The 12908-nt window shown below is 37.8% G+C and overlaps 1 long non-coding RNA gene across 1 annotated transcript in view; it reads right to left on the reverse strand.

Moving 5' to 3' along the window:
* The window catches only part of LOC123370640, a 59074-nt gene extending 46914 nt beyond the window's left edge, over nt 1–12160 (reverse strand). Inside the window, exon 1 of the long non-coding RNA XR_006579489.1 lies at nt 12041–12160. This is a non-coding gene — a long non-coding RNA (uncharacterized LOC123370640). The remainder of the gene's footprint in view (nt 1–12040) is intronic.
* Between the last annotated feature and the right edge of the window lie 748 nt (nt 12161–12908).

The raw sequence follows: 12908 nt of genomic DNA on the forward strand, positions 1-12908 counted from the left end.
TAAGAAGCACTGCAAAACCTTCCTTTTTAATAATTCTTTCCACATTAAGAATGGCACTGAAAGCACTGACACCCCCTTGTTTCCCTAAACTGCCACCAATCAAGAAACAAAACGTTTTAACCCTAAAAAGGGAGACACACCAGTCTCCATTAAATCCATGAGAGACATGGCGATTGCTATCAATTTCAAGTGGAAGGTGGTTCAAATATTCAGTGATGGGCAACAGTGTAAAACACTTAGATAGTTGGATTTATCTTGGTTTCTAACAGACTATTCTAAAATAAAAGTAATTAAAAGTGCTAAGTAATTACTCTGAAGTGAAGAGGCAACCACTTCAATCAATCAATAAAAATAAACAAGTGACTAAATTCATGTTGCAAAGGATAAAATAAACCACAGTTTAAAAAAATAAAAACCAAACTAACAAAATTCTAATAGAAGAACTCAAGTTTTAATTAACCATCTCTCAAGACAGACAAGAGAGCCAGACATCCAGCAGCATTTTGGCTCCAAGCCTCTTTCACTGTATGTATTCAATTCCCTTTTCATTTCAGTTAAATGAGTTTTGAACTCTATTGTCTTCATAATTAAATAATGCTAGTCTATTTTCTTCCCATATGTGATATTCCAGATGACAAGCCAGTTGACAACTATGTTGACATATATGAAGATTTACACACACATTTGAACTTAATTTCCTGTTTAAAAAAAACTCAATGTATTCACTATTTTTTTTCTTTTCCCAAGGCAATTTCACACATCAGTTTACCGATTTACATGAATTACTGGAATCTTAATAGTATACCATAGACATCTATAGAAGCATCAATGTTCAAAACTAACTATTTCTCATTAAGTACCAGGAAGATGTGATAAATACAATATGTGGTATCACAGGTAGAAAATAGGGCAGAATTTGAAGCAGAGAAACTTTATTACTGGTAACTATGCACAAAAAGGAAAACACAAGCTTGCTTCTTGCTTGCTTATATATACCTGCCCCAGGAAATTTCCACCACATGCATCCGAAGAAGTGGGTATTCACCCACGAAAGCTCATGCTGCAAAACGTCTGTTAGTCTATAAGGTGCCACAGCAGGTTAGTCTATTTGCTGCTTCTACAAATTCATGTTAGATCCTAGGTTGAGTTGGCTGGGCTAGCAAAACAAATACAATGCATTTAATGAAACTAATAGGGGAAAATCTGTTTCATGACAATGGATGTGCTACTGGGGGTCTTGTGTACCTATTCCAAATTATCTGTCTAATGCTTGCCCCTAAACTTGTATATGGTGCTTTGTAATAGTGGTTTAAAGATCAAGTCCGGTCCTAATGTAGTCAATGGGACTTTTGCTGTTGACTTCAGTGCAATCAGGTTTTGTCCCAAAACTGCTTAATAGACATAAAGCAAGAGCATTAGAAGAAATCAAAACAGTTTCCCTTCTAGAAGTGCAATCCTTTTAATACCTTCAGTTCTTCTTCTATACACAAAAGAAATCAATATAAAATTATAGGGAGAGGACTTTTCCCATTGGAAAACCTCTCAATCGTAAATGTAACTCCCTATCTCACTAGAAATGCAGTTCATTATCATTAATAATAGTTTAAACTAAATTATTTATACTAGGGCTGTCAATTAATCACAGTTAACTCATGCAATTAACTCAAATTAACCAATTAAAAAAATTAATCACGATTAATCACATTGTCAAACAATAGAACACCAATTGAAATGTATTAAATATTTTTGATGTTTTCCCACATTTTCAAATATATTGATTTCTTTTTCAACACAGAATACAAAGCGCACAGTGCTTACTTTATATTACTTTTGATTACGAATATTTACACTGAAAAAATGATAGAAAAAGAAATAGTATTTTTCAGTTTGCCTCATACAAGTACTGTAGTGCACGCTCTTTATTGTGAAAGTGTAACTTACAAATGTAGATTTTTCTTTTTACATAACAACGTAAAACTTTAGGTCCTACAAGTCCACTCAGTCCTATTTCTTGTTCAGCCAATTGCTAAGACAAACAAGATTACATTTACGGGAGATACTGCTGCCTGCTTCTTATTTACAGTCACCTGAAAGTGAGAACAAGCATGTCCTTGGCACTTTTGTAGCCAGCATTGCAAGGTATTTAGGTGCCAGATATGCTAAACATTTGTATGCCCCTTCATGCTTCAGCCACCATTCCAGAGGACATGCGTCATGCTGATGATGCTCTTTAAAAAAATGCATTAATTAAATTTGTGACTGAACTCCTTGGGGAAGAATTGTATGTCTGTTTTGTTTTACCCACATTCTACCATATATTTCATGGTATAGCAGTCTCGGATGATGACCCAGCACATGTTAATTTTAAGAACACTTTCACAGCAGATTTGACAAAATGCAAATAAGGTACCAATATGAGATTTCTAAAAATAGCTACAGCACTGGAACCTAGGTTTAAGAATCTGAAGTGCCATTCAAAATCTGAGAGGGATGAGGTGTGGAGCATGCTTTCAGAAGTCCTAAAAGAGCAACACTCAGATGTGGAAACTGTAGAACCCAAACCATCAAAACAGAAAATCAACTTTCTGCTGCTGGCATATGACTAAGATGATGAAAATGAAAATGCGTCAGTCCGCTCTACTTTGGATTGCTATCTAGCAGAACCCATAATCAGGATGGACGCATGTTCTTTGGAATGGTGGTTGAAGCATGAAGGGACATATGCAAAGTATGCAAAATTATGCACATTGGAAAATATAATCCCAACTAAATGTACAAAATGATGGGGTCTAAATTGGCTTTTACCACTCAATGACTCCCAGATCTCTTTCTTATGGATAGTTCTCTGAAAACATCCACTCAATGTGCAGAGAAAGTCACAAAAAGCAAACAGAAAGTTGGGAATCATTAAGAAAGGGATAGATAATAAGACAGAAAATATCATATATATTCTATGTAAATCCATGGTATGCCCACACCTTGAGTACTGTGTGCAAATGTGGTCGCTCCATCTCAGAAAAAGATATATTGGAATTGGAAAAGGTTCAGAAAAGGGAACAAAAATGATTAAGGGTATGGAACAGCTGCCATATGAGGAGAGATTAATAAAACTGGGACTTTTCAGCTTGGAAAAGAGACGACTAAGGGAAGATATCATAGAGGTCTATAAAATCATGCCTGGTGTCAAGAAAGTAAATAAGGAAGTGTTATTTACTCCTTGTCATAACCCAAGAATTAGGGATCACCAAATAAAATTAATAGGCAGCAGGTTTAAAACAAACAAAAGGAAGTATTTTTTTCACATAACTCACAGTCAACTTTTGGAACTCCTTGCCAGAGGATGTTGTGAAGGCCAAGTCTATAACAGGGTTTTAAAAAAATAACTATATAAGTCCATCAATGACTATTAGCCAGGATAGACAGGGTTGGTGTCACTAGCCTCTGTTTGCCAGAAGCTGGGAATGTGTGACAGAGAATGGATCACTTGGTGATTACCTGTTCTGTTCATTCCCTCTGGGGCACTTGGCATTGGCCACTGTCAGAAGACAGGATCCTGGGCTAGATAGACCTTTGGTCTGACCTAGTATGGCTGTTCTTATGAATCTTTAGCACATTTGGCACATAAATATCTTATGATGCCAGCTACAACAGTGCCATGCGAATACCTGTTTTCACTTTCAGGTGACATTTTAAACAAGAAGCAAGAAGCATTATCTCCTGTAAATTGTAACCAAACTTGTTTGGCTGAGTGATTGGCTGAAGTAGAACTGAGTGGAATTGTAGACTCTTAAGTTTTACATTGTTTTATTTTTAATACTTTTTTTACATAATTCTACATTTGTATGTTAAACTTTCACGATAAAGAGATTGCACTACAGTACTTGTATTAGGTGAATTGAAAAATACAATTTCTTTTGTTTTTTTAGTTCAAATATTTGTAATAAAAAATAAACAAAGTGAGCACTGTACACTATGTATTCTGTTTTGTAATTGAAATAAATATATTTGAAATTGTAGAAAACACTAAAACATATTTAAATAAATGAGATTTTATTATTAACAGCACAATGAATAGCAATTAATTTTAATTGCACAATTAATTGAGATACATATTTTTTTAATTGCCTGACAATCCTACTTTATACCTTTCTGCCTTATTGTGTTTTTGGCAAAGGGAGGCCTTGCACAAATAGAGTCCATGAGGTGTATGTACAAAATGTGCCTATTCAATTTTGTGCCAGTTAATGCACACAATTAAAATATTTTCATATCATTGAGGAGATGTGTGTTCAAGTTGGGTTTGTTTAAACTATATTTGCACAAGCTAGTTCGGCAATTTTGCCCCAAAATTGGTGCAAGTACACATTTTGAAATGGAGCACAAATTTTGTGTGAGCACAAAAGAGTGCATTCAACAATTTCCTTCCTGTAACAAGGCTGTTCAGCAACTTGTTTTTATAGGATTGATCTGTATGTTTGGTACGAAGCAATAATATATATGCAGCTATAGGACAAAGATTCTCTTCCCTCAAAAACACTGTGGGGAGGTGATTATATTTTCTTTATCATTTTTGTTTTAATTGATTTACTGTGATCAGGCACCAGCTCTGAATATAATGTCATGCATACCGTCAAAGCACTTTAAAATGTCCACCTGTCCTGCAGAAGATTTTCTGCCTGAAGAGTGGATTCTACTGACTAACACTAAATTCCAGTAACCAAAAAAAAAAAAAAAAAAAGACACTTCCTGCCTGCAGAACAGATTGATTTATATTGCGCTAGGACTGAAAGAGAGACTGCTATGCCTGAACTGCAGTATATTGTTTTGTTGAATTTTAAAATAAAGATAAAGTACCATAGTTGATTCAAGACAGTATGAAGTACAATGGAGGTGCTATTTCCAGATGGGAAGATCAAATAGTAAAAGCCTGTGTCAAATTTCAATAGGCAATCATGCACTAGTAGAGCTGAAAGACCAATTATTGGCAGTGATCATTTATCAGGTAAATAATCAATCCTGATAATCAATCTTTATCTTATATTCATGCTTCCTAGTAAAGTGAAAGATCAGGAATTTAGTGACAACTGTGTGTGGACAAAGTGATGAGTTTTACTTTGCTTTTTTAAATGTGGATATATTAATCTTCCACAGACTTATCTAGAATAGAGCCAAAATGCAAATAGTCAGTAGTATCACATATACTTTTAATGACTGCTTCATCAGAAAATTAATGGAAATCATGAAGTATTACTGTTAATCAACTGTTTATACAGTCATATCTTTGTGCTTGTGTGACAACTTCATGATTGATTTATGTTGGCACACTTTAAAAAAGTGTTGTGAAACTAAGCAGTGAACCCTAATGGCGAAAGTCTACTAGTGAGGAGAGAGAAAAAAAAATCATTGCTTTCTTATTACCCATAAGCCAGCAACATTTTTCTTTTTAAAGGTCAATCAATGACAGCATGAACTTTTTCTTTTCCAATACTGGAAAGCAGCAGTAAATTGCTTTCACCATACATGGTGAAATGGGTACACTGTTGGATAAGTTTTAATTCCAAAAATCACAGTAAGTGACCTTCTTTATAATATCACTATTGTTTGTCTAGAATTGGCTAGCCTATATGACAGTTTTCTGAAATTTTCAAAATACTGATATTCCTTGTCAAGTTGTCAATCAAGAAGTGAATTTATATTAAAATGCTACCTTCTTCAAAAGTCTTTTGATAGAGAAGTTCAAATATTGTCTATGGTGAGAGAGAACCATAAAGTCTAAGCCATACCATATACTGTAGGATCAATTTTTAATGAGGCTAGGTAAACATTTGATTAAAAAAACACCAAACAAACTTCATTTGTTTTTCACACTTGGTCAGATCCTGAGGTCCTTACAAGTCAATAGTGGTTTGCCTGAGTAAGGACTGCAGGATATGACCCATACAGACAAATTATACCCTGTCCTTTCCGGAAGTGGAGGGTCCTCTTCCGGAGTCATTCTTTTGCACAAGGAAGATTTGGGAAGAATATGCAGGAGATTTTTATTGCTAGTTCAGAGGACAGTGAAGCTCCAGGACAGGAGACAGGCAGGGAGAATGCCATAGGTTGTATGGACATATCAAAACCCTGGGAGCTACTGCAGCCCTAGGATTACTGTAACACTTTAGGAGGCACTCTGCAGCAGCTTGCTCTGCTGTGGGGTAGATTTTCTATGCTTCTTCCAGTACCCAACCTAGTTACGCAGGCTGAGCACCAGGGGATGTAATTAGGGTCTCGATTTATTTACTGGATCTGAACTTAAATGAAGTTTAAAATATTCTGTCTCTTCCCTAGAAATATCTATTTTTTCTAGTTTCATTATTTAGTTCTGATTAATGGATGCTCTGGTACCATGTAATTAGCATACATGCTGATGTCAGTTCAGCTTTGTTAACCTTAGATGGCTGTGTGTGAGAGAGAGAAACCAAAAACCTCTCTCTCTCTCTCTCTCTCTCTCTCTCACACACACACACACACACACACACACACTTTTGCAAAGAGATTACTGTGAACATGTTGATTTCACAGTTCAGAATGGATATTAAACTTTGGGAATATGGCACTGTAATCAAAGCCATATAAATGGGATACGGATTATCAGGAAAGCCAATATTAACTGACAAACTTGAAAGAATCAGGTATTACCTATTAAACTGAATGAGTTTTTCTTTGAAGTAGTGGGACAATGATAATTGCACAAATTGCTTTTCTGAGATGATTTTTCCACCTAATTGTACTGCCAGTAGCATTTAGAAGAGTTAATATGGCAGTTAAAGGTTCATGGCTAGTGTTCCATCTGTCTCTCACAAGGGCAACCAAGAAATTACCTTGTCTATTACAGTTAGGGTCTTACTATGATGCTTTAAAGTCACAAATGCTTAAGTTGAATGGAATGAGTTAGAGACATCTGGTTATAATGTTAACAAATGTTAAATTTTGTGTAACCAAGACATCTTAATTAAGCAGTTTCTAGAGGATTTATATTGATTAGTGAACAGTAGTCACAAACACTGACAGACAGTCCCTCCTTTTTTATTTGACCGTCTGAAGTTAAAATGCCTAAAGACAAGTCCATGACTTACGTCAGGACCATTACATTTGACATCCTAGAGAACACCAGGGGAAGGAAAAGGTGGATCCCTGACAAAGCCACAGTAACAACCCTTCCCTCCTCTCTATAGAGGGTTCCTGTAGATGAGCGCTACATCGCTCATGGTACAAATCAGCCAGAGACCTCTTACTTTGCAAAACCCAGTGTTCTTTTATTTCCCTGTGTTCCTTCCCACCACCACCATCTATATACAACCCTGTACAATTCAAGAGCTAGTTACTGATGCTAGCTAGGAGCAGTAGTTCCTTACTCCTCCTGTTCCTCCCCTTTCCACTTCCTCCCTGCGAGCTTTATAGGCCTTCTCCCCAGCAGGCTCAGAGGTGATTACTCTTAGGCTCCTTTAATGAGCCACACCCTGCCAGCTCCAATCAGTTCCCCTTGATGGGAGCTGCGCTAGCAGGTTCTGAGCTAACAGGGGCTGGTTCAGTGCCTCTTAGGCCAGCATCCTGTTACAGGTCCTCACTGCTCCTCATCATTCCATGTCAGGGATCCACCTTTTCCTTCCCCTGGTTTAAGCAGCAATTTTTTCTCCCATCTGTAGGAGGAGACAAGTTGATAATGATGGGGGAATTAAGGAGTTGAATGATGATGAAAGAATAGCCCCATGTGGTCATATTTTAACAAAGGATACTGCTCCCTGAATGTAAAAGAGGACAGGGATTATGGATCCATTTTCAGGGGTCACCCTCTACCAAGACATTAGACCAAGGGTCAGCAACCTCTGGCACATGGCTTGCCAGGGTAAGCACCCTGGCGGGCTGGACCAGTTTGTTTATCTGCCGCGTCGGCAGGTTCGGCTGATCGGGGCTCCCATTGGCCGCAGTTCATTGTCCCAGGCCAATGGGGGCAGCAGGAAGCCATGGCCAGCACATCCCTCAGCCCGCACCGCTTCCTCCCACCCCCATTGGCCTAGAACGGCAAACCGCGTCCAGTGGGAGCTGCGGTCTGCCAAACCTGCCGATGCGGTAGATAAACAAACTGGCCCAGCCCGCCAGGGTGCTTACCCTGGAAAGCTGCATGCCAGAGGTTGCCGACTCCTGCATTAGGCAGATCTTGTAACAAATTGATGGTCACCTAGGATTTCATGTTTGTTACTATGTTGATTGTGATGCTTGTAAACCAGGTTATGTCAGTGTATTCAGGCCAATTTACTTGTGCATGAGTGTAGATAGATCAAAGTGATTGTTAAATGTATAAGTGTATTGAGTGTTTAAACGTCATAAAACTAATGGAATGTTATGTGTATTGTTTTCTGTTATGCAGCAGCAGACATTTGCATTGTAAATAATATTGTAACTAAATAACTGAGTCATCTAAGAAGCCCTGTGCAATGCTAATGGAGGACTTTATCAGAAAAAGTGCTAATTCCAAAGCATGTGGCTATTGAGTGTGATGACCAGAGATCAGACTCAAAGCGTATTAATCACTCATCCTCAAAGGAAAAAGGTCACCTGGGCCAAGACACTATCAGGTTGCTTTCTGTCAGAAGATCATGGATTCAAAGAAAGATCCCTTCTCTCTGGCCTGTTTGGACTCTTCCAGGGAAGTGTACCAGATGCAAAGCAGAGATACCCAGATTCTTTCAGGATCCCCAGAAACACTTTTGGGAAACTGGCAGTTTATTACATCATTGCCACCATTTGGAATTACAAATTCTGATTCACTTATGCATATATTTTATCTGTTTTAGTCTTAGTAACTCACTTCCTTTTCTTAGCTAATAAATCTTTAGTTAGTTTACTATAGAATTGGCTACCAGCATTGTCTTTAGTTCTGGGCCAGCTCTAGGCACCAGTGTTCCAAGCATGTGCTTGGGGTGGCCCTTTACAAGGGGCAGCACTCCTGCAACCCCGCTTTTTTGTTGTTGTTTTTTTGCTTGGAACAGCAAAAAACCTGGAGCCTGCCCTGCTTTAGTGTAAGATCTGAAGTAAGTGACAGGTCTCTTGGGACTGGGAGAAACGTGATATGGTGTGGATTTTTGGTCTGTCACCTTTTATCACAAAGTGGCAAGATAGACTGGAGGTGCAAGAGGACTCTCTGACTCCATGGTAGGACTGGTATAGCAAACCAGGAGTTCACATTTGTTACTGGCTTGGTGAAATCTAATTATAAGACACAGTCTGTCTTGTTTTGTGACAGTGTGCCCTGAAATAGGTACTCACAGTTGTGAGTCACTCCAGAGTGTGTGACACTGATCACTACTTTGGGGGAGTAAGATTTTCTCTGCTTGTAGTTGCAATAAAAATCTTAGTCTCACAGTCTCCTGATTGCCTTTCATAATACACACACCCCATGAGTCATGACCCTCCTGCTGCGAAACACATGTAGAGAGAAGGGAATCCCTGGAGAGAATTTTCCCATACAAACTCTACAATAAAAAGTAGAGGATTAGTGGGAAACTAATCTTTATTTCCTGGTCCAAACTAAATGATGTGGGTCAGGATAACATACCAAAAACAAGTCTTTATAAACTAATGTAGCCAATTAATAAAACAGACAAATGGAGACATAAAATGTAGATCAGCCACTCATTCCATTTTTAATTTTTATTCTGGTCTGTCTTCTCTAGCTGGTATTGTTTTCTCATTGTGGTGAAATCCAGTTTTGGGTTGTGATAAGAATTCAGAATAAGTATCCATCTTCTCTTTTAATTAGGAAAATATACTTTGAAATATCACACCACAAGCTTTCAATTTGGGATAAACCCAGAAAAAGTATGAAAATGATTGCCTATAACTTGTTATTTCCTTCAGCATTTTTATGTGAATTTTGTCTACTTTGTAAGACTGGCGTTTGCGAATATCTAATCATGATTTTCTTTCCGTGAAAAGAAACTTGTATAGCTGATAGTAGCTAGCATTATATCTTTCCAATTTTCTGGACAAAATTGGTTGCTTCATTTCTTTTTCTCAATCAGGCCTTACATTATGAATAGTGCCCTGACAATCTGTATGGAAAAAGCAAATACAATGCAGTTTTGTTCTTACTACATGTGATTATCTTGTAACTTCCTTACATTTTCTACTGGGGATAAAGCTAATTTTAGGTGTCCTTAGGTCTTACAATTTTTTAAAATAATATTACCCTTTTTGACCTGAGTGATTAGCCAGCATTAAGCGTCCTGTGGGTTGTTCCCATAAAAAAGGTGGTAGTCAGATGCAATCCTGTTAATGTATAAAGTTCTGTTTTCCTGAACACAGTATGAATCAAATGAGTGCCAGTTTCTTTGCCCACAGTTCTAAGCCCCTTTCTAGTCAGCACTTAGCTTTTTGTCAGGGCCAGGCTCCCAGTAGCTTTTCTGTCCATTTCCTTGGCTTTCTTGCTGCTTCTCTGGTCTGTCCATTGCTTCTTTCACATACACACATACCCACACCAAGCAATACCCAGTGAAACCTCCACTGCCCACATAGCTCAGTTTCTGATGGGCCTTGCATGTGCTTTTGTGTTGGGTGGTGACAGGTGCTTGTGTATTCAGCGGAGGCTCCTATTGTTTTGGCTATCTAGTTCCATAAAGGGGACTAATTTCTTACACTCTGGAGTTTCAGCGGGGTTTAACCAAACAAGTAACAAAATCTTAGCTGAACAAAAATACAAAATTCTTCTCTCTCTACCTGATATTACTGTTGTAGTTGAAATTTCTTAGAAGGAAAAGCGCTAAGCATGCATCTACTGAAAATAGGGACCCTTTTAGGTATTAATCTGGCTTCATGAAAACAGAGGCACTCAAAATTTTTAGCCACTTTTGAAAAAAATCTCTGCTATAACTTATATTTGAATTAGCTTAGTTTAGTATGACTTAACAACGGTGCTTTCACCAATAAAAAAAATACTGAACAAATATGGAACTAGAGTAAGAAAATTAGGGGAAAATCCCTTTGACTTCCCAGCAACCAAATTGCCTACTGAGAACTGTGTACTAGCACTGTGAAAGAACAATACCAGTATAATCACTACTGGGGCAAAATAATTTCTGTATTCTGCATTGCAATGAATGCCCCTTTCCTAAAAAAAAATTCCAAAGGAGAGAGAGAGAGCTGACAATATAACTAGTAAATGCCCAGATTGAACAAACATTATCTCAAAGAAGAGAACCTTTGCTCTGAGATCACAGAATTTCTACTTTATAAAAGAGCAAAGCAAAAGATCAGGGCATGCATGCCACTGAAATACAACAAACTAAAGAACATATGGATGTTACTCGAAGCAGCTCTGAGTGCTGTGGTTCATTTGTTCACTTAGGAAAAGCAAAAGTTACTACCCTTCTGAGTTCAACAGATTTATCAAAGATGATAATTCAGAGGAGAGTAAGGGCAAAGGGTTCTTGTTTGAGCAACTGGCTATTAGCTGAAGAGCAGAAATGTGCTGTAATGGCTGAATTACCTGATCTGTTCTCAATATTGAGTTGCATAACATATTAATGACGACTCTTTTGAGAGTTATTCTGAGGTGAACATTTTCTGTCTTTTCAGTGAACTTTTTTCAGTCTTCTCAAAAACAAAACCCAAAACATTTTCCATTTCTGAAAAGAAATCCACCATTATATTTTCCAAAATATTTGAAAAGCTCATGTGTTTTGATAAGCTACATTACTGAATAGCAATTTTTCAATTAATAAACCTGTGTATTCACACCAGGAAAATGTTAAACATATGATCACCTATGACGTTTCCTGGGGGGACCCAAGCTTGCAAGGCACCTTGCTACCACCCGCCTGGAGCATGAGGAAACCTGGCCTGTGTTTGCTGTGGGTCAGTTCCTCAACTCCACCAGCTTCTGGCAACATAAATCCTGCCCTGCAGGTCTCTACAGGCTCCAGTCTCTCTTTACATTTTAATGAGAGGTACACGCCAACCTCCCAGTCTTATGAACAGTCCCCAGTACACCCCAGCTTACCAGTTTCAACTCAGGATCACCACTCTGTTCAATGCATAGAACGTAGCTATATTTATAGTAAAAACAATACTTTTTAAAATAAAGAACAGTTTCAATTAATAGTAAGTACATGGAAGTATTGGAAACAGAGTTACATATAAAATAAAAGCACAACAGGCATTCTAGAACCTAGTATTGTTCACCAGTATGTTTCAGTCAGGTAGGCTAGGATTCCTTTTTCCATGAAACAAGTCACACATTCCATTCTGGAACGCCTTGCATAACTCAAATTTTGCTTAAGTCAGGAACGTAGACCCAACCATTACACAAAACAAAACAATAAATAAATAACTTTCTAGCTTATGGAACTTACTGAACTTTTTCCGTAAGTGCAGATTTGCGTAAATCAGGTTTGCATAGCCCAGGGAGCATCTGTATACGGAACAGATACTTCATAGTGGACTATTCAGCCTAGCCAAAAAAAGTATAATATGATCCAATGGCTGGCATTTTGAAGCTAGACAAATACAAAGTGGAAATAAGACAAGTTTTTACAAGGTAATTAACCATTTGAATAATTTAATCAAGTTTTGTGGTGCATTCTCCATCCCTAGCTTTTAAAAAAAAAAGATTTGATGTTTTCTAATGCTATGTCTACACTACAAGCTAGGGGTGTGATTCCCCCAGTGCACACAACATGCTCACGGTATCTCAATGAGAGCTACTGCAAGAATAGATAGTGTAGCCATGGTAACATGGGTAGCAGCCATAGTGGCACAGCTTAGCTGTGCAAAGTAAATATCCATTAGTTTCAGGTGGGTTTGTACTTTGGCAACCTAGGATCTATGAAGACTACAGCCACAGGTCTCTCAATTTTGAAAGGTTTCTC

This window comes from Mauremys mutica, chromosome 5 (genome assembly GCF_020497125.1).
Source record: "Mauremys mutica isolate MM-2020 ecotype Southern chromosome 5, ASM2049712v1, whole genome shotgun sequence".
Lineage (NCBI taxonomy): Eukaryota > Metazoa > Chordata > Testudines > Geoemydidae > Mauremys > Mauremys mutica.